Here is a 25949-nt window from a genome sequence, read left to right on the forward strand (position 1 = left end):
TAAATCTTTTATGCTAATATGAAAACCATCTAAAATACATTACTTTGTGATGAAAAGCAAGAAACAAAGTAGTAATTTTTAAGTATGGTTTTATTTCTGTAAGTAGTATTACTTATACAATTACAAAGACCTTTAAAAATAGCCGTAAGATGGGGCACCTGGATGGCTCAGTCAGATAAGCATCTGATTTCAGCTCAGGTCATGATCTTACAGTTCGTGGGTTCAAGCCCTGCGGTCAGGCTTTGTGCTGACAGCTCAGAGCCTGGAGCCTGCTTGGGATTCTATGCCTCCCTCTCTCTCTGTCCCTCCTCCGCCTGTACTCGATCTCTACCTCTCAAAAATAAACATTAAAAAAATTTTTTTTCAACATCTGTTAAGATTATACACCAAATTTTTTTTCTTTTTTTTTTTTTTGAGAGAGTGTGTGCTAGTGAGGGAAAGGGACAGAGGAGGAGAAAGAGAGAGAATCTTTAACAGGCTCCATACTCAGCACAGAGCCCAACACCGGGTTCAATCCCACAACCCTGGATCATGATCTCAGCCGAAATCAAGAGTTAGACACTCAACCGAGCACCCAGGCACCTCTACCAAACTATTAAGAGCAATTGTGTTTTGGCACCTACCAGTATCTTATCACATACTAGGCATTCAATAAATATTTAGGGAATGCATCTTTCACTTTTCTTTTTTTTTCTTTTAAGTTTATTTACTTACTTAGAGAACATGAGCATGAGCGGGGATAGGGGCAGACAAAGAGAATTCCAAGTGGACTCCCCACTGTCACCACGGAGCCCGATGCGGGGCTCAAACTCACAAACCATGAGGTCATGGCCTGAGCCAAAGCCAAGAGTCAGATGCTTAACTGACTGAGCCACCCAGGCACCCCTGACTTTTAAGTTTCATACTTCTGGAATACTCTTATCTTTTAAAATAAGTACATGTAACTATAATGAGCATGGGGAAAGGACTTTTACCTTTTAAATAATCCCTGTTGCTACAGAAAACAAAAACCTATTTCATTGTTATAAACCCCTACTAATAAGCCATAAAATCATCACTGATAACAAGGTATTTTCTCCCTGACAATCTCTCAAGCTGTTTTCCACCACAAAAAGGAAATTAGAACTGTAAACTCCTAGAGTAGCAGAGGAGAACCACAAAAGAGAAGAGAAAAAAATGGGCACACTGAAGTTAAACTAAATCCCTGATGAACAATTAAGGCAGAAACCACAGCAACACAGGGCCCAAATACTTGGATAAAAAATAGGACTTATCCAAAGAAAACAGAAATCCTAGGCCTTTATTGAATGTCTGCTCTATCTATATTCCAGGCACTATTCTTTAGTTTTATAAGCATTAACTCATAGTATCCTCTAAATAACCTAATACGGTAGTCACTACTAATTTTCCCGCTTTCAAAATAAGAAAATTGAGGCACAGAGAGGTTAAGTAACTTGCTCAAAGTCGCCCAGCTACTAGGTGACTCCAGAATTTAACCTCAGTTTGAATCCAGAGTCAAATACCACTTCTCCTTATAGTTTTTCTTACCACGTTTTCAAGGGAGACTATGCTTGGCATTTAGCAGATACCAGCCCATGCCAAGTACCAACATCTATCTAGTAAATGCTGGAAGCCAGAGCCGAGAATGGAAAATGCAGGCATATTTAAAGCAACATGACCAAGAAACACTGAACTTGGAACAAGAGATAATGGAGAGGCTTCAGGGGTGTAATCCCCTTGACATTCAGGAAGAATAAGGATGAAATTGATATCCCGGTGACCTCAAAAGTGAGCCAGATCTATCTTCTTTACTGCAGAAACTACTTACCATAGGTGTTTTAAATACTTAATGGCTTTCCTGCTAGAGAGGAAAAAAGGAAGCTAAAGAAATATAAAGTTCCTACTATATTAGACATGACAGAGTGTCTAGGTAGAATGAAAGCAATGAACTAAGAAAAAAAAATATGAATGACAAAGACACTGGAGACCAAAGTGCAGTAGAAACAGTGAGGAAGTTAGCAAGTAGCACATGACAAAGAAGAAAAGGAACAACAGAACAATGTGGATATGTAAAAGGATAACTCTGAAAGTTCTGAAAAAGCAACTGTATCCCATTCTACAGAGAGGAAAAAGGAAAAATGATAGAAGGCTGGGATTCCTATCTTCTTGAATCTTTCTTTTCCATCAAAATTCAGGTTAGGATTACCCTTTTCTGGATGGGCTGAATGCTACTCCACTGGGCATATTCTATCATGGCAATTATCACACCATATTACAATCTCTATTTTCCTCTCCATCTTCTCCTATTAGACTTTAAGTTTCTTGGCAGTGGGGACTAACTTTTATTTCTATATTCCCAGTACCTAGATGTATTTGGCCAAAGAGTGTTAGAAGTTTCCCAAACTGGTAATTGGAGAGGAGAAGATGCGAGAAAAGAAAATCCATTACAGGTACAAAAAATGTATGTCTTGAAAATTAGTGACCTTCAGTACATGGGCATCTATGTGCAGACATGAGTAGAGGCAACCAGGTCCATTCAGTCATTCATACTGGATTCTGGAGCCAAAATGCCTGGATGTGAAACCCAGTTCCACTACTTAGTAGCTGTGATGCTGGTTAAGTTATTTAACCTCTCTGTGCTTCAGCTACCTGTTTGCAAAATGGGAATAGCAATTAAGCAAATTACTATGCAAAACACATATATATTACAGTGTCTGGCAAAAGACAGGCATGTTAGCTATTAAAAGCTGTTTTCATTCAACCAATTAACCTCCTATGATGTACAATACTGGGATAAAAGCCGGAGTGCAAATTTTGAAGAATGAATGAGTGGGAAATTGTGACAGTAAATGTCGATTTTTCTTTATCCAAGCTCATGAGCTTTGGGAAGGTAAGAGAGTATAATATTGCTAAAAAGAACAACACAGTCATTTCAAGCATTATACTTCCTTCATCAAGCCCCATTCCCCAGAAAATTGGCCAGTTCTTCCTTTTTGGCTCCTACAGAGACTCCTACAATAATATCTGTAAGACTTCCAAGAAAACATGTCTGTTTTCATTATGATGCATTTAATACCTATAACTTTCATGTTTTACACATCTTTGTCCCTTTCTCAGAATCCAAGCTCTGTCAGGGCTGGGAGTGTATCTTGTCTTTATTTAGTAGCCTTTACTCAACTGCGGAAAAAATGGAAGTATTTCTTTGTTACTGCTTTATTTTTAGAACATGTTCATACATGTAAGGTAACTGAGAAAGAAAACACTGGAAAGAGAAAGATGAGGAATCAGGCCAATTCCCTAAGAAGACATGAAATTGCCCAGGTTTGGATTAAAGGTAGTGACTGACCAGAAGTACATCCTGTATTTTGACTGAATGTGGGGCTTTGGAAAAGCTTAAAGACGTTAAGATAGAAAGTTGAGGGAATCCGTAGCTAACAGCTTCAACTTCGTCTATAAAGTTCACTTTAGAAGAGGTCTCTGAGAGACTCTGCTAAACTTAGGTAGCAAACTTTGGCTAGAGACTCCTCTAATATGCCCAACTTCAATCCTTTCCATGAACGTTCTCCTTCTCAATTTGTTTCCCCACAGTCACTCTCCTCCTTCAGAAAGCAGGACCACACAGAGTATACCAGATGTCATCAGACTCCTGCACCACAGGACTACTACTTTCTGTAAACGTCAGTGAAATGAAAGTAACAATATTAATTACCTAGTAGTGTAAAATTAAATGAAAATGCATGTGTGATACTAAACGTGGTGCCCATCACACGGTAGTTCTCAAATGTGAGGTAACATTTTCTATTATTTTTATTATGGAGTCGTCAGTTTCTGGCCCAGCACTTCAAAGTAACTAAAAAAGCATTCCAGCCTTATTTCTTATTATCCACTCATTTCTAACATTCAGACAGCAGAACTAACTGTGCAAGACCAAAATAAGATACAATAAATGTAAATTTTTATAACAAACAAAATAAATATGTATGATACTTCAATCAAAATAATTTATGGGCTCTCTCAACTTTGGCCACTCCCTGCTTTGAAAAAAAAATTGTTTTTCATCCTAATCATAAAAGGAAAGTTTCAGAACTGCTATCAGCAGACATCATAAAAGGAAAAATATATATATATATTTATTTATATGCATATTTATGTATATATGTGTGTATATGTATATACACATATATATGTATGTGTACATACGTGTGTGTATATGTATATACACATATATACATATATACACATGTGGGTGCACACACAAAAAAGCTTTTTTTTCAATGGAGTTAAAAATAAATGACAAAACTAGGGGGAAATTAGCACAAAATCTCATTTTTCTTTTCATCTAAAGATGACAAGATCATCTGAAGGATTACTCATAAAATAAAAAACTGATAGGCGCACCTGGGTGGCTCAGTCAGTTAAGCGCCTAGGTCATGATCTTGTGGTTCGTGGGTTCAAGCCCCATGTCAGGCTCTGTGCTGACAGCTCAGAGCCTGGAGCCTGCTTTAGAGTCTGTGTCTCCCTCTCTCTCTGCCCCTCCCTGGCTTGGACTCTGTCTCTCTCTTTCAAAAATAAACAAACGTTTAAAAAAAAACTGATAACCATAAATAAAATATGATTATTGCAGGTTTTCAAAGATTTTCCCCTTAATTTTCTTTTTTAATAAGTACTGTTTGCTGTAAATGATACAGGGAACCAAAGGTTCCTGTAAACTCTCTTCTAAACAATTAGGGAGGGGAATAAAAAATCTTAGTAATCTGGCAAAGCCTGTAGGAATACAGGTCTATATAATGACACCTGTCAACCTGGAATAGTGTAAAAGTGATTTATTTTGATTACTTAGTAATAAACAATGTCATTTTGGGCAGCCAAAAACTATAGCCACATTTTTATGACCTTGAATATAATATAATCTCTCATTTCTCACATGACAGAGTCAGAAAATACTTGTTCTGTATGGAAGCTGATAACCAAATGTAAATTATTGGAGTAAAACAAAAGATCATCCTTAATTTCTGAAATGTGGTAACATTTCCTACTGTCAAAAGCAAGGTGATTTATCATAGAAGATTCAAGGTGGAAGAGACCACAAATTTCATGATTTCTTTCCAACTAAACCATCATCACTGTCATTCTGACTCTAATTACAGGTTTCTAATTAATAAACCCTGTAGTTGCTAAGCATATGTGACTAATAAAAATGTATCACTCATCAGTGAAATCTGTCAACCATACTCAAGAGAACCAGGGCAGTCAATACACCTTCCTCTTTTTTTTCATTGTTTTTTTAGATTCACAAATTTGTACAGATAATCAGAACAGAAAAAAGCTAGCTTACATTTGAGGTAAAAAAAAGGTTAAGGCTCTTAACATTAAACAGTTTTCTTGATCATGAGGCTAGTTTATCCTTTTGTGTGTGTATTTATGTTTTACATTTTTCTGGGATATTAATGACTTAGAATTTACTTAGGTATTTATTTACATTTTGTATTTTCAGGGCTTTGGAAATGCATTTGAATTCTCTGCTCATTTCCTTTGTTTTTAATTGAAGTATGATTGACGTATGAAAAGCTGTGCATATTTAACATGTACAATTTGATGTGTTTGGAGAGACTAGTATGGTCTTATAATAAAAAGTCGGGCAGTGACTATTTGAATGCATTATCAATGACTTTTCAAAATAAACTGAGGGATGACGAAGAAAGAAATTAGTGTCTGGCAGATTATAAGAAAGAACATGTGTAAACAGTTACACTGAAGGATTATTTTAAAACTTATTATTCAACGAATGACTTTTTAAAAGGCAGCCAATCAGAGGGAGAAAAACTAAGTAAGGGTTGGAGAAAATTAGAAACAAAGGGAAGCAAGAGAAGAAAAAACCCATTAGAATAGCTCAAATTTAATTGAAAGGTGGAAAGGGAGCTCCCCAACACGCACTCTGTGGTACACAATGCACTCACGAGCCCTCTAACTGGGCAGATGACCCCTTCAGCCATAAGTGTAACTCTGAAAGGCAAAATACTCAAAAGTAAACGAGAAAGGAGTGGGAAACGCCCACAAGACTAGTCAAAGCAGCCACATGAAATCAGGTAGTCAAGGAAGTAACAGCGAAATCAGGTTCATCTCTGCATTTGGATTTTTTTTTTATATTCTCCTCCTAAGGGAAAGCTAGTAACTGATGAAGAGGTTACCAAGTACAAAACACAATGGGAGAAACAGGCAGAAATCGCCAAAAGAGACTCTCTGCATGGCCCTATGATAACACATGTCTCTGTAATGGCCTGAATACTTGCCTGCCTTCCTTTCTGATCTAACTTACTTGCTTAACAAAGGGACTTGTGTCCTAGTTATCACGGCATTCCTCACCCTATCAAAGTACTTGGCAACTGGTAAGCACTCAATACATGCTTGATGATTAAAAGAAATGCACTAGCTTCAGAACCTATGTATCAACTGCCTATATGACATCTCCAATTGAATATGTGAGAAACTTTCAAAACAAAACCCTTAATTTTCTTCACCTACCTGTATTTTCCTGGTTCCCTCCCCTTTCCCATTTTCATAAATGACAGCACTATCTACGCAGTTAAAAACTGAAATCTACAAGTTATTCTTTTTCCCTCAATGCCTACATTTAATTACCCACCCCTGTCCATTCCACCTCCAAAATGTATCTCAAATCTCTCTACTTTTCTCCCTCTCCACATTACAACCCTCATCCAAACCCCCAACATTTTGGCCCAGACTACTGTAAGAGTCTCCCAATGGTCTCCCTGTTTCCATCTCTACTCCACAGAACTTCTCTCTCCGCAGATACAGCTGCTGAAGTGTTCTGAAATCATGAATCAAATCTTTGTCTCTTCTGCCCAGCTTAAAACACTTCAAAGTCTTAAAAAAACAAACAAAAAAACAAACAAAACAAAACAAAACAAAACAAAAAAACCAACTCACTGTGGCTTACAGGAACTTACAAAATATCCCTTGGCTACCTGACCATGTCTGTATCGTACCACTTTCTGGCTTCCCCCTTCCCCTCAGTCATCTGCCTTCCTTTCTATTCTTCAAACACACCAGGCACACTTTCACTTTCCTCTGCACTGTTTCCTCTTCAGAAATGCTCTTTCCCCATCTCCCAATGGCTGGTTTCTTCTTATTACTCAGATCTCAGTTTAAATGCCACATCCTCAGAGAAATTTTTACCTGAACATATAATCTAAAGTAGCTAACTACACCAATCAGCCAATTTTAAATATCTAAATGGCATTATTAGTTCTTGATATTTTCTTGCTTATTATCTATCATTTCTCCAAAAATTAGAAGTACAAAAGATTTATCTATCTTATTAAATCAGAGGTCTTCCAGATCACCCCCGGGTTCAATGATTCACTGGGAGGACTCACAGGACTCAGCATAGAGTTGTATTTACACTTACGACTTATTGCTGTGGGTACAAAGCAAAGGGAGAAGGCACACTGGACACTGGGTGAAGTCTGGAGGAAACCAGGTGCAAAATTCCCAGAATCTTCTCCCCATGGAGTCACAGAGGACACATTTCACTCCTCCAGCAATGAGTTGTGACAACACATGTGAAATGTTGTTTACCAGGAAAGCTCATGAAAGAGGTTTTCGTCGGGGCTGATCACATAAGGACCTTCTGCCTAGCATGAGCCAAAATTCCACAGTCCAGAAGGAAAGCTACATGTTCAGCATGAAACAATATTGTTAGTACACACAGTGCAGGCACAGTGAGCCACTCTTCTCAGTTAGGGAATGGTGGGAACCTTCTCGAAATCTGTTTTCCAGTAAGAGCCAAGGGCTGACCTTGAAAACAGGCTTTTCCAAGGGTAGGGGTCTGAAGCCTGCTCTGTTAAGTCTGTTCTGAACACTTATTCACCCTTATATCACTTATTCTAACACCCATTAACATATTTTAAAACCAAAAATATGTTATTCTTCACTGAATCTAACATTTCAAAGATATTTCCATTCACTACACAAATATTTATTTAACACTTGCCACATACTAAAGCAATGGGAACTCAAAAGAGAATAAAACACCATCTGCCCCTTAGGAACTCACACTCTGAAAGGTGAGAGAAATGAATTTAAAAGCCCATATTTATAATAAGGTATTTTTAGAATTACTAGAACGGTGTGTTCAAAGTACCATTAGAAAAAGATGGTAGAAAGACTAACACTGCCTCAGTGTAAAAGGGAAGACTTCCAGGAAAAAAAAAAAAAAACTAAGAAAGAAAGGGCCTACGTTAGCTAGAAGTTGTCAAGGAAGACTATCTGAAGAGATAACACTTAAGCCTTGAGCTGAGATCTAAATGATGAGAAAAAGGCAGCAAGCAGAAGTTCTGATGAAAATATCTTCCCAACAAGGAACAACATATGCAATGGCACAAAAAAAGGCCAATCTGAAGGAAAGCTTTAAGTACCTAGCATATAGTATACCCTCAATAAACAGTAGCTATTATTATACAATGTCCTCCTCATGTATTGAGAAACTGATGATTTAAGAAATTAGATATATGAAGCCCATACCACTAGTACATTTATATCTTATTTATTTATATCTACCCTATCCATTTACCAGAAACAATTATTTGAGACAGAAGTTAACGATAGGCACAAGTAAAATGAACCAAACATCAATTAATCAATTACTGATTCATTCAAACATTTACTAAGCATTCACTACAAGGACAAGCTTAAAAATATGAAAGAGACACGCTCCCTGATTTTGAGGTATTCATGTTCTAGCAGAAAAAAGCAAATGTATATAGATACATGGCAACAGAGAAAAGAAAAGTCAAGGATCGTTGTGGGACTGAGAAGATGCCTTAGAACATCAAAGCAAAAACAACATACAACAGGTAAATGAAACACTAAGCTTTAACCTTCTCCAAAGACAAGAATGAAAAAAATGAAGGGTTACATGCACAATTCTTACTGATAAAAGTTTAAAAAATAACTTCACTTAGAAAGATATCTTTTCCTTGGGGCGCCTGGGTGGCTCAGTCAGTTAAGCGTCCGACTTCAGCTCAGGTCACGATCTCACGGTCTGTGAGTTCGAGCCCCGCGTCAGGCTCTGGGCTGATGGCTCAGAGCCTGGAGCCTGCTTCCAATTCTGTGTCTCCCTCTCTCTCTGCCCCTCCCCCGTTCATGCTCTGTCTCTCTCTGTCTCAAAAATAAATAAATGTTAAAAAAAAATTTTTTGAAAAAAAAAAAAGAAAGCTATCTTTTCCCAAGATGTGTGAGCAATCTCTTAAATCTTTATACAAAATACCCTGAATAACATAGTAAGTCATGTCCATGAAGACATTTTTACCACACCTGTAGAAATATCTCTTATACCAACCCTTGATTAAAGCATAAAAATACAAAGTCAGAATGGCCTACAAGGCCCTCAATCCATCAGTCACCCTCTGTATTCTAAACTCATAATGCATCATTTCCCACCTTTATGAGTGAATATAACTTACTGCACACATAATGCTGTTTTCCCTCTGCCTGGAAGGTCTCCCTTACCAGGCATCCAAATATTTCTAGCTAAATAATATACATTAATCAAGACTGAACTCCTAGGCACAATTTCCAAGAAGTCTTCCCTGAATTTTCAGGCCAAACTTTCTTTTAGTCAGCTCACATTATATCCTGATCATTTCTTATTACTGCATTTACAATATATTACTAAAATTATCTATTTATGGGTCTTTTTCTTCAACTAGACTAAAAGCTCCTCAAGATAAGAGTCATGTCTTATTTATTTTCGTGTCCACAGCACTTAGCAAAGTAGTGGGCACCCATTAGAAGTTAATTAAACCTTTACAATTTTAATAAAACATACCAAATAACAAGCTTGATTTACAGATGGCCTTCTAATGATCTTAACGGATATGGGAATCACACTTGAAAAATCTAAAAGAATAAATCATTATTTTTTTTCTTTAGAGGGCATATCCTGAATACCAACTGTCTACATTTTTCACAGTCTATAGTGCAGACTCTTCAAAACTGAGATCACTGGTAAGTGCCAAATGTACCTGTAGTCTGCACTGTGAAAAAGATCCATTTGCTCTGCACACTTCTTAGCTGAATGGGTGGCAAAATGAAATTGCATTAAAAAGTCAAAGAGCCTTCCATGTATACCGACTTGGACTGAGGGCCACTGAATCTCAGCATAAGTGACTTCTATAGTCAGTGGTTCTCAACTCTACCTATTTATCATTTACATATGTAGCCCATTCCATAAATGACGTTTCTCAATGCACACAGTAAATTCTCAACTGAGGACACACACTCCTGGAGTGACAAGGTACTCCCGTGTATTGAGAATTACTGTTTGCTTATATTATTTCAGTTGAAAACATCACATAGGATCTGATACATTAATCTTTTTATGAGTATATTTACAACTCATAATAAATTTCAAAAACGTGATAAAGGACAGCATATAAAATGTGACCTATGTGAAAGTCAGATACTCCATCAAGTCAAACTACAATCCACGCTTCTGTTCCTCTGCCCTAAAATCTGGTTGCTGGTCATAGTGAAAGGAATGGGAATCTGTTGCATCATTCTATCCTTCAGGTGTATTATTCTTATGCAAAATATCATCCTCTTTTCAAGAAAAGTAGTGAGAATGAAACTCAAGGTTTCTTAGAGAGCTTTAATCCCTTAACTTGATAACATGACCGTTTTAAGTATTCAACAAAAACCTCGCTTTGGGAATGACCATAAGTGCATAGCTTTCAAGAGGTATCCAAATTTTATCTATTGGAATTCAACTTCTCTCTCTCTGAGTGTCTGTACCTCTAACATCTTGCATTCATTCATTCATTCATTCATTCATTCATTTAGCAGTTAGTTAACATATATGTAATTAGTTTCAGGAGTACAATTTAGCGTTTCACTTACATGTAAACTCAGTGCTCAGTACAAATTCCCTTTGGAATGACTTATTACCCATTTAACTCATCCCCCAACAACCCTCAGTTTGCTCTTGATAGTTAAGAGTCTGTTTTATGGTTTGCCTCTCCCTTTTTTCCCCTATGTTCATCTGCTTTCAGTTCCCCATATGAGTGAAATCATATGGTATTTGCCTTTCTCTGACTTATTTCACTTAGCATAATACACTCTGGCTCCATCCATGTCATTGAAAATGTCAAGATTTCATTCTTTTTGATGGCTGAGTAATATTCCATTGTATATATCAATGACATCTTTATCAGCCAATGAACGTTTTGGCTCTTTCCATACTATGACTATTGTTGATAATGCCACTATAAACATTGGGATGCATGTGCTCCTTCAAATCAGCATTTTTGTATCCTTTGGGTAAACACCTACTAGGGCAATTGCTGGATTATAGGGTAATTCTATTTTTAACTTTCAAGGAACCTCCATACTGTTTTCCACAGTGGCTATACCAGTTTGCATTCCCATCAACAGTGTAAGAGGGTTCCCCTTTCTCCACATCCTCACCAACATGTTTCCTGTGTTAATTTTAGCCATTCTGACAGGTGTGAGGTGATATCTCAATGTAGTTTTGATTTGTACTTCCCTAAAAATGAGTGATGCTGAGCATCTTTTCATAGGTCTGTTGGCCATCTGGATATCTTCTTTGGAAAAATGTCTATTTATATGTTCTGCCCATTTCCTAACTGGATTATTTGTATTTTAGGTGTTGAGTTTGATAAGTTCTTTATAAATTTTGGATACTAATCCTTTATCAGATATGTCATTTGCAAATATCTTCTCCCATTCCAAAGGCTGCCTTTTAACTATCGTTTACTTCACTGTGCAGATTTTTATCTTGATGGAATCCTAACAGTTTATTTTTGCTTTTGTTTCCTGTTCCTCCAGAGACGTATGTAGCAAGAAATTGCCATGGCTGAAATTAAATAGGTTCCTGCCTATGTTCTCCTCTAAGATTTTTTGGTTTCCTGTCTTACATTTACCTCTTTCATGCATCTTTAATTTATTCTTGTGTATAGTGTAGGAAAGTGGTCCACTTTCATTCTTTTGCATGTTGCTGTCCAGTTTTCCATTGGATATTCTTTCTTGTTTTGTTGAAGACTAGTTGACCATATAGCTGTAGGTCCATTTCTGGGTATCTATTCTGGTCCATTGATCTATATGTCTGTTTTTGTGCCAGTACCATACTGTCTTCATGACTACAGCCTTGTAATACAGCTTAAAGTCCAGAACTGTGATGCCTCCAGCTTTGCTTTCCTTTTCTAGATTGCTTTGGCTATTTGGGGTCTTTTGTGGTTCCATACAAATTTTAGGATTATTTGTTCTAGTTCTGTGAAAAATGCTGGTGGTATTTTGATAGGAAGTGTATTAAATGTGTAGGCTGCTTTTGCACAGTATAGACATTTTAACATTTGTTCTTCTAATCCATGAGCATGGAATGCTTTTCCATTTCTTTGGGTCCTCTTCAATTTCTTTCAGAAGTGTCCTATAGTTTTCAAAATACGCATCTTTTACCACTTTCGTTAGGTTGATTCCTAGGTATCTTATGGTTTTTAGTGCAACTGAAAATGGGATTAATTCCTTGATTTCTCTTTCTGGTGCTTCATTATTGGTGTACAGAAATACAAAAGATTTCTGTACATTGTCTTTATATCCTGAGACTTTACTGAATTCGTGTATGAGTTCTAGCACAATTTTTTGGTGGAGTCCTTTGGGTTTTCTACGTAGAGTATCATGTAGTCTGTGAATAGTGAAAGTTTGACTCCTTCCTTGCTGATTTGGATGCCTTTTATTTCTTCTTGTTGTCTGATTGCTGCGGCAAGGACGTCTAGTATTACATTAAATAACAATGGTAAGAGTAGATACCCCTTTCTTGTTAGTGACCATAGAAGAAAAGCTCTTGGAGCACCTGGGTGGCTGAGTTGGTTAAGTGTCCAGCTTCAGTTCAGGTCATGATCTCACAGTTCATGGGTTCGAGCCCCACATCAGGCTCTGTGTCAACAGCTCGAAACCTGGGGCCTGCTTTGGATTCTGTGTCTCTCTTTCTCTCTGCCCCTCCCCCACTCATGCTCGGTCTCTGTCTCAAAAATAAATAAAACATTAAAAAAAAAAAAGAAGGGGCGCCTGGGTGGCTCAGTCAGTTAAGTGTCCGACTTCAGCTCAGGTCATGATCTCATGGTTTGTGACCTCGAGCCCCGCATCAGGCTCTGTGCTGACAGCTCGGAGCCTGGAGCCTGAAGCCTGCTTCGGATTCTGTGTCTCCCTCTCTCTGTTCCTCCCCCACTCGCACTCTGTCTCTCTCTCTCTCTCTCTCAAAAATAAAGATTAAAAAAAAATTAAAAGAGAAAAAAAAGAAAAAAAAAAAGAAAAGAAAAGCTCTCAGTTTTTCTCCACTGAAGAATATTAGCTATAGGTCTTTCGTATTTGGCCTTTATATCTTGAGGTATGTCCCCTCTATCCCTACTTTGTGGAGGGTTTTTATTAAGAATGGATGCTGTACTTTCTCATGTTTTTTCTGTATCTATTGAGAGGATCATATGATTCTTATCCTTTATTAATGTGGTTTATCACGTTGATTGATTTGCAAATATTGAACCACCACTGCAGCCCAAGAATAAATCCCACTTAATCATGGTGAAGGATTCTTCCAATGTACTGTTGGATTCAACTTGCTACTATCTTGTTGAGAATTTCTGCATCCAGGTTCATCAGGGACATTGGCCTGTAATTTTCTTTATTAGTGAGGTCTTTATCTGGTTTTAGAATCAAGGTAATGCTGGCCTCACAGAAGGAGTTTGGAAATTTTCCTTCCATTTCTATTTTTTGGGAACAGTTTGAGAAGAATCGGCATGAACTCTTCTTTTAATGTTTGGTAGAATTCCCATGGGAAGCCATCTGGCCCTGGACTTTTGTTGTTGGGAGATTTTTTTATTATTGATTCAATTTCTTTGCTGGTTATCAGTCTGTTCAAGTTTTCTTTATTCCTGTTCCAGTTTTGATAGTTTATGTTTCTAGGAATTTATCCATTTCTTCCAGATTACCCATTTTGTTGGCATATAATTTTTCATAATATTCTCTTATAATTATTTTTACATCTGTGGTGTTGGTTATGATCTCTCCTCTCTCATTAGTGATTTTGAGTCCTTTATCTTTTATTTTTTATAAGTCTGGCTAAGGGTTTATCAATTTCATTAATTCCTTCAAAGAACCATCTTCTGGTTTCATTGATCTGTTCTATTATATAGATATATATAGAGAGATAGAGATAGAGATAGAGAGATAGTTTTTGAGGCTGGGGAGAGGGATGGAAGAAGCGGGGGGGAGGGAAAGAGAGAGAGAGAATCTAAAGCAGGCTCCACACAGAACCCAACACAGACCTCAATCTCACAACAGTGAGATCATGACCTGAGCCAAAATCAAGTCAGACACTTAACCAACTGAGCCACCCTAGTGCCCCTCATTGATCTGTTCTACTGGAGGTTTTTTGCTTGTTTGTTTGTTTCTGTATCCTTTATTTCTGCTCTGATCTTTATTATTTCCCTTCTTCTGCTGGCTTTAGGTTTCATTTGTTGTCCTTTTTCTACGTCCTTTAGGTGTAAGGTTAAGTTGTATACCTGAGATTTTTCTTGCTTCTTGACGTAGGCCTGGATGGCTGCGTATTGCCTCTTATCACCACTTTTACTGCATCCCAAAGGTTTTGGACCATAGTGTTTTCATTATCATTTGTTTCCATGTATTTTGTAAATTTCTGCTTTCATTTCCTGGTTGACGCATTAATTCTTTAGTAGAATGTTCTTTAACCTCCTTGTAATTGTGGTCTTTCCAAATTTTTTCTTGTGGTTGGCTTCAAGTTCCATAGCATTGTGGTCAGAAAATACACATGTATGATCTCAATCATTTTGTACTTGTTGAGGCCTGATTTGTGACCCAGTATGTGATCTATTCCGGAGAACGTCTTTTCAAATGTACACACAAAAAGAATGTGCATTCTGTTGATTTAGGATGAAATGTTCTGAATATATCTGTTAAGTCTATCTGGTCCAATCTGTCATTCAAAGCCATTGTTTCCTTGTTGATTTTCTGCTTGGATGATCTGTCCATTGATGTAAGTGGGATGTTTTGAAGTCCCCTACTATTATTGTATTATTATCAATGGGTTCTTTCATGTTTGTTATTAATTGATCTATACGCTTTGGGGCATAAATATTTACAACTGTTAGATCGTCTTGTTGGATAGACCCCTTTATTATGATAAAGTGCCCTTCTTTATTTGTTACAGTCTTTGGTTTAAAATCTACATTATCTGGGGTGCCTGAGTGGCTCAAACATCTGACTTCGACTCACAGTTCGTGATTCGAGCCCCACGTTGGGCTCTGTGCTGACAGCTCAGAGCCTGGAGCCTGCTTCCAATTCTGTGTCTACCTCTCTGCCTCTCCCTTGCTTGTCCTCTCTCTCTCTCTCTCTCTCAAAACTAAATAAACATTAAAATCTACATTGTCTGATATAAGTATGGCTATTCCTGCTTTCTTTTGATGTCCATTAACATGACAAATTGTTCTCCATCCCATCACTTTCAATCTGCAGGTGTCTTTAGGTCTAAAATGGGTCTCTTGTAGGTAGCATTTGGATGGTGGGTCTTGGTTTTTTTATCCATTCTGACACCTTATGTCTTTTGATTGGAGCATTTAGTCCATTTACATTCAGAGTAATTTATATATATGAATTTAGTACCATTTTATTGCTTGTTTTGTCAGTTACTGAAGATTTTCTCTGTTCCTTTCTAGTCTTTGTTGCTTTTGGTCTTTCTTTCCCAAAGAGTCCCCTTCAATATTTCTTGCAGGGCTGGTTTAGTGGTCACCAACTCCTTTAGTTTTAGTCTATCTAGGAAACTATCTCTCCTTTTATTCTGAATGACAGCCTTGCTGGTACAGTGTTCTTAGCTTAGTATTGTTTTTTGGTTTGTTTTTTGTTTTGTGGGTTTTTGCCTTTTCTTCCACTTTACTTCATATTCCCACCACAATAATGATCCTCTTAATTTAAACTAAAAACCATAGAGAGTTCCTGAAAGGGTGGCAGCAAAGGAATGGAAATGTTAAAAGGACAGGTGGGGTGAGGAATCAGCAAATAATCTTGACTGGGCTCTTGAAGTTGCTGGCAGCTTGGAGCTGCAGCTGGTAGGCCACTGGATGGATCCTGAAACTGTTAGAGCCTGGGCACAAACTGGTTGGCAGGCCACTTTGTCCAGTACTTGGGGTGCACCATGAAGCACATGTGAGGGAAATCGGTGCTGAAGTAGGCACTGTCCATGTGATGGTGCCTTGATAACTTGGGTGTGTACACGTCCATGCACTTAGGGCAGTAGAGCTTCACCATGGCCTCATCTGGAATGTCCGAAAGGCTGATGGGAAGCATTGGCTGGTTCTCACAGTACACACGGAAACAGTAGCCAAAGTCTCCTTGCTGGTACTCTTCCAACATCTGGGCAACACCGTGATTGGTGAAGATATAGTGGGCATGGATCAATCTATAAAGCATCTCAGCATCCTGTTCAATCAGGTCACTCTGGTTGGGGCTGCATATTTTTCCCATTCAGCACACTGAATATATCATGCCATTCCCTTCTGGCCTGCCAAGTTTCTGTGGAAATCTGCTAACTTTGTCTTTCCTTATAAGTTAGGGACCCCTTTTTCTCTTGCTGCTCTTAGGATTTTTTTCTTTATATTTTGCAAATTTAACTATGATATGTCTTTATGTTGGCTTGATTTTGTTGATTTTGATGCGAGTTCTCTGTGCCCCCTGGATTTCAATGTCTGTTTACTTCCCCAGATTAGGGGAAGCTTTCAGCTGTAATTTTCTCAAATAAACCTTCTGTCCCTTTTTCCCTCTCTTCTTCTTCTTCTGGGACTCCTATGATCCAAATGGTATTACACTTTATGGAGTCAATGAGTTCCCTAAGTCTATAGTTGTGATCCAAAAATTGTCTTTACCTCTTCTTTTCAGCTTCATTATTTTTAATAACTTTATCTTCTATATCATTTATTCATTGCTCTGCTTCTTCCTTCCTTGTGGTCATTACATCCAGTTAGTTTCAAATCTGTTATTGCATTTTTTCATTTTCACCTACTTTTTAGGTCTTTTATCTATGAGATAAGGGACTCCCCTGGTGTCCTCTATGCTTTTCTCAAGCCCAGCTAGTATCCTTATGATTGAGGTTTTACATTCTGGATGAGGCATATTACTTATATCTGTTTTGATTAGATTCCTGGACAAGATCTTTCCATTATGTTTCCTGCTCCTGAGAGAAATGGCTTTATAAAGAAAAGGTCATATACTTTCCAGGGCCTACCACTTCAGGAGATATGCCTGGTATATGTGGTGTGCATTCTGCTGCTGTGTTTTGGCTGTTCCTTCCCTCACGTCAGTCCTCTGTAGTTTCTCCTTGTCTCTAGTAGGAAGTGTTTGGACTTTGGCCAGAGTGTGCTGAGTTTTAACCAGGTGTGCTATGTTAAAAATGACCTGATGCTATTTCCACTAGAGCTGAAGCTTTGAAGAACGCTATGGTCAGTAGACATGGTCTACAGTAGACATGGTGCAGGGGTCTGTGCTGGTCTTCTCAGGAAGAGGCCCACTGCACTTGCCCAAGAAAAGCAGCACATGCAGAGCACAAGGGGGCAGGGCTTGGTATAAGTGACTTAAGTTGCCAGTGTTGGCACTGTGCTGCTTACTCAAGTTATTTTATGTTGAGGGGTGGAGGCTGGCGGGGGGGGAGAATGGTGCCAGCCCCCTTCCTCATCCCCTGAGAGGGGAGTTTGTGCCCCTGCTGTCCGAGAAGCCCTCCCAGAAGAGCAATCTCCCTTCCTGTGTCCCAGACATCCCTCAGATCCCTGTCTTCACCCTGTGTCTAGTTCACCTGCCTGTCCAACAGTGCAGTACACCCATGTTCTATCCCAAGCAGCCAGCTGGCTCAAAAACTCCAATCTTTAAGGACCCAGCATGGCATGGACCTGCACTGGTCCTCCAGCAGAGGGTCTCACTATGCTGGGACTAATGAAGATTTGTCCCAGAAGGGCAGTCACACCAAAACACAGGGGCATGGAGTTTGGAGTGAAGAGTAGCAAAGAGCCAGGGTCCAGGTTAGCCACCCTCAGCAGGTGTCTCTGCACCTATGCTGAGGGGCTGGGGGAGGGGGGGCGGTTACTGGTGCTCAAGGGCTCTTTTGTCCCCAAAGAGGCAATGCCACCTCTCCCAGATGCACTCCAGAAAGGGGAACTGTCTCTCCCAGAGTGTCCCAGATTGTCCCAGATCTCAGATTGTGCCATCTGTCCCTAGGCTCTTTGCCCTCTTTCTTCCACAGAGCAGCGTCCTCAGGGCTCCACACCAGCCACACCACGGACCTCTAAAACTCCAGTCTTTGAGCCCCCCTGGATCTAAAAACTCACAAAACTCAGCACCTCTTGTTTTTCCAGTCAATCGCTTTGGAGAAGTATTTTCCTGTGCATTCCCTGTGCCCTCCTCTCTCCCTCTCTCTCTCTCACCTCTATCTGTGACCAAGGTTCCCTCCCCTCTGCAACACCTGAAATCCATTTCTCCCCCAAATCTCATCTCCACACATCCTACCTTACACAATGTGGCCTCTTCCCTCCCTCTAGTTGTGCAGTTTGTTCTGTTAGTCCTCAGATCAATTTCTTGGGTATTCAGAATGATTTTATATTTATCTAGCTGTGTTGGAGAGCTGAGACAAGCCTAGGGTCCTCCTATTAATCCGCCATCTTAACTCCTCTATCTTGATTTATCATACACATATCTCTTTCTACCTCTAGACTGCAAGCTCCTTGAAGACAGGTCCTGGTTCTAAGCATTTAGTACAGTGCTTTGTCTATAACAGGCTTTAAATATAATTGAATGTAAGAAGGATGGAAAAAAAGGATCTGGAAAGGGAGGGTAAGTGGACAAGCAAAGCCACAGAATGGTAGAAGCAAAAGAAAACCAGCACTAGAGAGTCATGACAGTTGTGGAAAGGAAGGTAAATACAAAAACCAAGTAATTCTGAAGAGACTTGTAAGATCTAAAACCCTTATTTCTCTGCTGCAAAATTTGTCTGTGGTTTTGATACAAAGAGAAAGGATAAATTAAATCTCTAATTATCTAAAGCCAATTTCTGGGTTTTTTATAACAAACTTTCTGTATTTAAAAAAAAACCCTCAAAATATTTTAGTATGCTCAAATGAGTACCACTTAGAATTTTTATTAACTAATTTGCCTGTCTCTACTTACAGTATCATGAAAATAGTGACAGTAGGATACTGTGTAGCCCTTCTGCTGACATACATTTTACAAATATTTACTCCAGCCCCAAAATTAAAGCCAGTGTGATATTTTTAGCACTAATTTTTCAGAAAGCTCAGCCTTCTTCCTGCAGTTATAAGAGATCTGAGTCATTCAACTCCCAATGCCATATTCAAATCATTGGAACACCACATCCCCCTAGTGTGACAAGAGCCATCATTTCTCCAAGTGAAAAATTAAGCCCTCTTCTTCCTGATACTGACTACTGCTACAGGAATGGTATATGAATTACTTCTACAATCTTTCTGCAAATAGTTAATGAACTCTCAGTCTTGGTTCAGTTAAAGGAGTTAATTGTTCACAGAATACAATTTTAAAGTAATCAGGAGCCTAGATTCTGGTCCTGACACTGTCAGTCTATCTCAGGGGCTCAGTCTCCAGAACTATGAATGAGATAGTTCAGTATAAATAAATTCAAGTAACATTTATTGAGTACATCTTCTGAGCAAAACATATAATGCCTAACTTGTTGCCAGTCTCCAAAATTTAAATATTTTAATTATTTGAGGTTATCAAAATTTTCCTGACTGTAACAGATTGAATAAAGAGAACCCACCAACTAGCAGGTTTCTCCTCAAGTCTTCTCCTCAGACACCTATGTCCCCAAGCCCTGCCCAGAGACACATACTGGGAGTCACAGTTGTCATCAGCTTTCTGGCTTCATCCCAAACCCCAGCACAACGCTGATAAACAATGTGATTGTGTCATACTCTGCCTTCACTTATAATGGGGCAGTGCCTGTGGAGGAAAAGGGAAATTTAAGCAAGGTCTAAGCGTGAAAAAGAAAGAAAATATATTAGCAAGAAAAATATTCACACACTGTGTGACCCTGGGCAAACTGCTTTACCTATCTTCAACTTTTCTATAATAAAATTTTTGATTAAAAAAACTACCTTATAGGGTGCCTGGGTGGCTTAGTGGGTTAAGTGTCTGACTTCGGCTCAGGTCATGATCTCACGATCCATGAGTTCGAGCTCCGTGTCGAGCTCTGTGCTGACAGCTCAGAGCCTGGTGCTTGATTCGTATTCTGTGCCTACTCCCACCCCCGGCCCTCGCCCACTCATGCTCTGTCTTGCTCTGTCTCTCAAAAATAAATAAATGTGAAAAAAACTACTTTATAAGTCTGGTATTATAATTAAATATAATTCACATAGTTTCTTCATACATATTTCCCATTATTGTTAACTAGAAAGTGGAATTAACTGCCTTGCGAATCTGTGACTCAACCTGTTCCCACAGAGACCAGTTTACCTGCCAAGCATTAACGGAATTCTACTTTAGGAGAGGGGAGGCAGTGGATGACTCTAGGATCTCTTCTAATTCAAAGATTCACTGAAAACATGCAGCTGTATCAATATCGTCAGGGTGTGTGAATGATCACACCCAGGTGGTCACTACAGTATTTGAGTCTGAATCCTAATCATTAAATTGGCAGCAAAAGTGGGTATAGTGGCTACACAAACCCTCCTAAGACACAAGGGCTCTGAAGCAGGCTTTGCACAACTATAGACCACCTACGACTACTTATGGCAATAAAAGCCAGATGCCAGAAAGGGCTGACTTCACAATATGGAGAACATCCAAACATGCTGATAATACTCTCAGGCATGTATAAATGTCTAATAAAGGTTAAGTCCTATTATTGCTATTATTACATCCTGGAAGCAGTCTCCAGGGACTATCACAAAAATAAGTCTCAAGTGCTATATGTTTTTAGGCACCTTCTATACCTTAACACTACTGACCACTACTGTATGGTCTCCAGATTTCACTAGCGACCATCCTCCAGAACATTTACATTTCTTCAGCCAGCTGAAGCATGATTAAGATGTTTTCATCTAACACAAATATATTTTGATTCGATTTACTACCACCACACCAAGTGAAGCAGATGCTGATCAAAAATGAAGCCGTCCTAAGTGACCACAATGCTGAAAGAGCAGGTACCCAGTAAACTTCTGAGAGGGAGGGAAGAATCCGAGGGGAAGTGAAAATCCCCTCCCCTCAAATAGGAAGGATTAATTCTGGATTTCCTAGTACTTTTGATTTGTATAACCATGGTATGCTGGGATCTCAAGACAATATACACCACTCAACAGATAAAAATCCCAAAGACTGAGTCTAAGTGAACAGTGTTTCATGACTCTTCCCCCATGCTACAAAAATCATGCTTTCTTCCCAACTTCTCCTGAGACTACTATGCTGGCAAATATATAAACCAAATGAGATTTTTAGAATTTGACTGTAAGTATTGTGAAATATTAAATCTCTGACAGGAAAAGCAATTTATGTGAAGTTTAACTGTCATGGAGGTGCTTACGAAATTAAAACTTAATTAAACTTAATTTTTATTAATTAAAACCTAATAAACATATACAAAATATGCTCAGCCTTACTTGTAATCAGGGAAATGTAAAGAGAATGAGATGCTATTTACCACCAATGAGAATAGTAAACATTGTAAGACTGATTATACGTACCTGGGGTGAAAATATGAAGAAGGGGGAGCTCAGATACACTACTGCAAGGAATACATATCTGCAGTCTTTCTAGAGAGCAACTTAATAGTACCTATTGAAAGCCAGGTTGTGCAAACCATAGCAATTTCTACTAATCTGTATTTTTGCTTCACAGTATATATATACGTATATATATACGTATATATAAATATATTTATATAAATATATAAATGTATATATAAGTATATATAAATATATATATATACACACAAGGAAGACTATTCTTCAAAATATTTGAAATAGCGAAAAAGAAAAATAGAAATTGTAGAACCTTCAAAAAGAGAACTGGAAAAGTAAGTTAGGCTACATCCATGCCACAGAATATTATGCAATTAAAATGAGTGGGAAATAGTTTAACGTAGTGTACATAAATAGACTGTTTAACAAGAAAAGCAAGTTGCCAAACAGGATATATACACAATATTCCTTTCAGAAAAAGCTGAACCATTAAAAGATTCCTTCTGAGAATTAGAATTGGTGGGCAGTCAGAGTCCATTTCACATCTATTCTAATTTTTTAACAATAAAAAAGAGAAAGAAAGCTCCATGTATTTTTGGGGTTTCTTTAAAAAAAATTTTTTTTAAGTTTATTTATTTATTTTGAGAGAGAAAGAGAGTGCATGAGCACACACACCAGTGGGGCAAGGGGCAGAGGGAAAGAAAATCCCAAGCAGGTTCAGTACCATCAGCACAGAGCCCGATGCGGGGTTTGAACTTACAAACCGAACTGTGAGATCATGACAAGAGCAGGACACTTAACTGACCGCACCACCCAGGCACCCCTTCTGTTTGTTTTCTAAGTAATACAAAGGTACCACCCAGGCACCCCTTCTGTTTGTTTTCTAAGTAATACAAAGTTGCTTATCTTCCCAAGTCATAAAACAGTGACTGGCTTTACACAGACAATTTTTCAGTAGTTCTGTTAACTTATTTAAGTGTCTTAAAGATTTAAGTAAATGATTTTCAAAAACAGTCAAAACCATTTTACATGATTCATGTCGTCAGTACAATTAAAATGACAAACATCAACATTTGCTAGAAAGAACTTTATCTCAGAGAAAATCTACTTGGGGTCTTTCTTTTACATTTAAATCATCATTTGTCAACAATAACAATTATTTTGAGAACACTAGACTGTTTCTAACCACTCTCCTCTCTTTATTAGGCTACCATTTAAAATGTTATTGATATCATATTAAGTTGCAGTCATTGTGAATATTCTTATCTCTCTCTTAACATGCTGGATCTAGACAAACTGTTCAAACACAGGCTTTATTTGAACCACTTAGGAAAACAGAATTGCATGTAAAAATACTTGCAAAAATATTTGCAAAAATAATTGCAAGTTAAATTTCTATAAATACTCTATGGCATTTAGCTAATTTTAGTGACCCTTCAAGTACAAAGTTCATTTATCTATTATTTAAAGATCAGCCCTACTATCAACAAAGACATTTATAGGATTAAATTAAGGCTTCCCATCCCCAGAAAAGTACCAGTGTACAACTTTATTTAGAATACAATTGCTTTGCATGTACATGTGTGAGATCCTTGAACCCTTGAAATATATTTCATTAAAACAAAACCTAAAATCCTCACTCAGGTCATGCAGTAATTATGTTGCTTAAAAAAGAAATATCAAGGGGCACCTGGGTGGCTTAGTTGGTTGAGCGTGACTTCAGCTCAGGTCATGACCTTGTGGTCAGTGAGTTGGAGCCCCGCATCGGGCTCTGTGCTGACAGCTCAGAGCCTGGGGCCTGCTTCGAATTCTGTGTCTCCCTCTCTCTCTGCTCCTCCCCCACTCAACGCTCTCTGTCTCTCAAAAATGAATAAACGTTAAAAAAAATTTTTTAATAAAAAAATTAAATTAAAAAAAAGAAATATCATGAAATCCTGTATTAACCTAAAACTTTAGATACCAAAGATTTTCCCTAAATTCCCAATTATTGTATGAATTAAATTAAGAAAAAGGAGTTTCAAAGGTGAAGAACGGCAAAAGCCTATCTCAGTTAAATTTTAGGGATTTCAAATAAAAACACCTTTGTATGTAATGGAAACTCTGAATAGCAAGAAACATAAGTGCTCAAGTTTTCATCCAAACTTGGTGTAGCTCTAGTCTGGTGTGTGCCATGCCCAATAATTTGCATAACCAAATTTTACTGAGTTCAACCTCCCTCTTATCTTCTAATATTCTTTCCTCTCTAATCTTCATCCTATTATATAATATTTATAGAAAGCGTTCACAGGAAAATTGCAAAGGCAGCATTTCAACAATGTCTCTAAGATAAATTATATATTAATATTAATCTTCAACTTTCAAGAAGTTTGCAGACATTAAGCCAGGCAAAGAAGCATCACATTAACTGGCACTCGAGAGAATTTAGGCACTGGGAAATGTGAAGCCTTTACTGCACCAGCATTAAAAAAATGACAGAGGACAGCAGCCTGCATTTTGGAGTAACATGAAAATAGCACTAAATTAAGAACGAACTAGGGATAACTTCCCATGAGAGTGTGAGTTAATTCAAACTAATTTTCTAACTTCTGAAATGGCCATTTTTTTTAATTAGAAAAAAAAAGAAGGGGAGACATGATCACTTAATTCTTGATACTGTATAATAATAATGCTTCATTCAGTTAATATACCTACAAAGTACTAAAAGAACCAAAATTTACCCCAGCATGAAAACAAACAAACAAAAAACCCAAAAAGCCCCAAGAGAAACCAAACCTATAAAAGTTTAATAACCAGATAGGAGCATTTTAAAATAAACACTTAAACTCTCTTCTAAAAGCATACAGTACAAAAATTCACAACTCGGGGCGCCTGGGTGGCTCAGTCGGTTAAGCATCTGACTTCGGCTCAGGTCATAATCTCATGGTTCACGAGTTCGAGCCCCATGTCAGGCTCTGTGCTGACAGCTCAGAGCCTGGAGCCTGCTTCAGATTCTGTGTCTCCCTCTCTTTGGCCCCTCCCCTGCTTGCTGCTGTCTCTCAAAAATGAATGTTCAATTAAAAACAAACGAAAAATTAAAAAAAAAAATCACAACTCACACTTACCATATTCACAATCTTATCCTTACTATAAAGTTAAAACTTAAAGTTCATACAATATATTTCTAAAAAATCTTTTGAGTAAAATTGTCTTTAAACTGATTTTCAGGACAGCTGGGTGGCTTAGTCGGTTGGGCATCCAACTCTTGATTTTACTCAAGTCATGACCTCCTGGACTGTGAGATCAAGCCCCACGTCGAGCTCTATGCTGACAGCATGGAGTTGGCTTGGGATTTCCTCTCTCCTTCTCTTTCTGCACCTCCCCAGCTCACTCACACACACTCTCTCTCTCAAAATAAATAAACTTAAAAAAAAAAAAGACTGATTTTCTAACCAAATTATGCACTATATTAATGCTGAAGATCAATCTTCCCTGAAAGTACTTAAATAACAATATAAGAAATATTTTTATAACATTAAGAGGTACTTTTTCTATCAGATTATCCATTTATGATAGTTTGAAGTAAGTACACACTTGGGATTTGCCAATAGAACCAAGGAGTGCAAATATACTTCAATACCAACAAAGCGTTTAGGCACACTGAGATAACCACATGAGGAACGCGTGGGCTTTCCATCACACCTATATGATGAAACAGTAACGGTAGAGCACTTTTTTTTTCTTGCTATTTCTCATATTTCCTTTCAAATATATTCTCTGTTAACAGCAAAGTCCATGCATGAAATATAAGTTGCCCCACTTAAGGTCATTTCAAAATGCAAAAAAAAAAATCTTTAATTTCATTTTTTTATATACTTCTCACTAGAAATACGCTAAAACTTTACTTCAGTTTTACTACATGTGGTAAAGGTGTATAAGAAGAGTTTTCTTTGGAGCACTAATACATTGCCCTTTGGCATTTATTATGTGACAAACGCAACTAACAAGAAGTAACTTTAGCTAAAAGTGACCCCATGCTCCATACACAGAGAAAGCACGGAAATAACAGTACACTCCACAGAATTTTAGGAATTATATAAAACATACTTAAAGCTATTTACAAATACGCTGTGACTATCAGAGTTAACCAACTTTTCTGTAAAGATCCAA

The 25949-nt window shown here is 37.9% G+C and overlaps 1 protein-coding gene and 1 pseudogene across 6 annotated transcripts in view; both read right to left on the reverse strand.

The window, feature by feature from the left end:
* Positions 1–25949, reverse strand: part of RABGAP1L (RAB GTPase activating protein 1 like) — a 753664-nt gene that overhangs the window by 546723 nt on the left and 180992 nt on the right. The window lies entirely within an intron of this gene.
* LOC109252928 (casein kinase II subunit beta-like) lies at positions 15433–17482 on the reverse strand (annotated as a pseudogene).

Source organism: Panthera pardus, unplaced genomic scaffold (genome assembly GCF_024362965.1).
Source record: "Panthera pardus isolate Hobbes unplaced genomic scaffold, ASM2436296v1 HiC_scaffold_21, whole genome shotgun sequence".
Taxonomy (NCBI): Eukaryota; Metazoa; Chordata; class Mammalia; order Carnivora; family Felidae; genus Panthera; species Panthera pardus.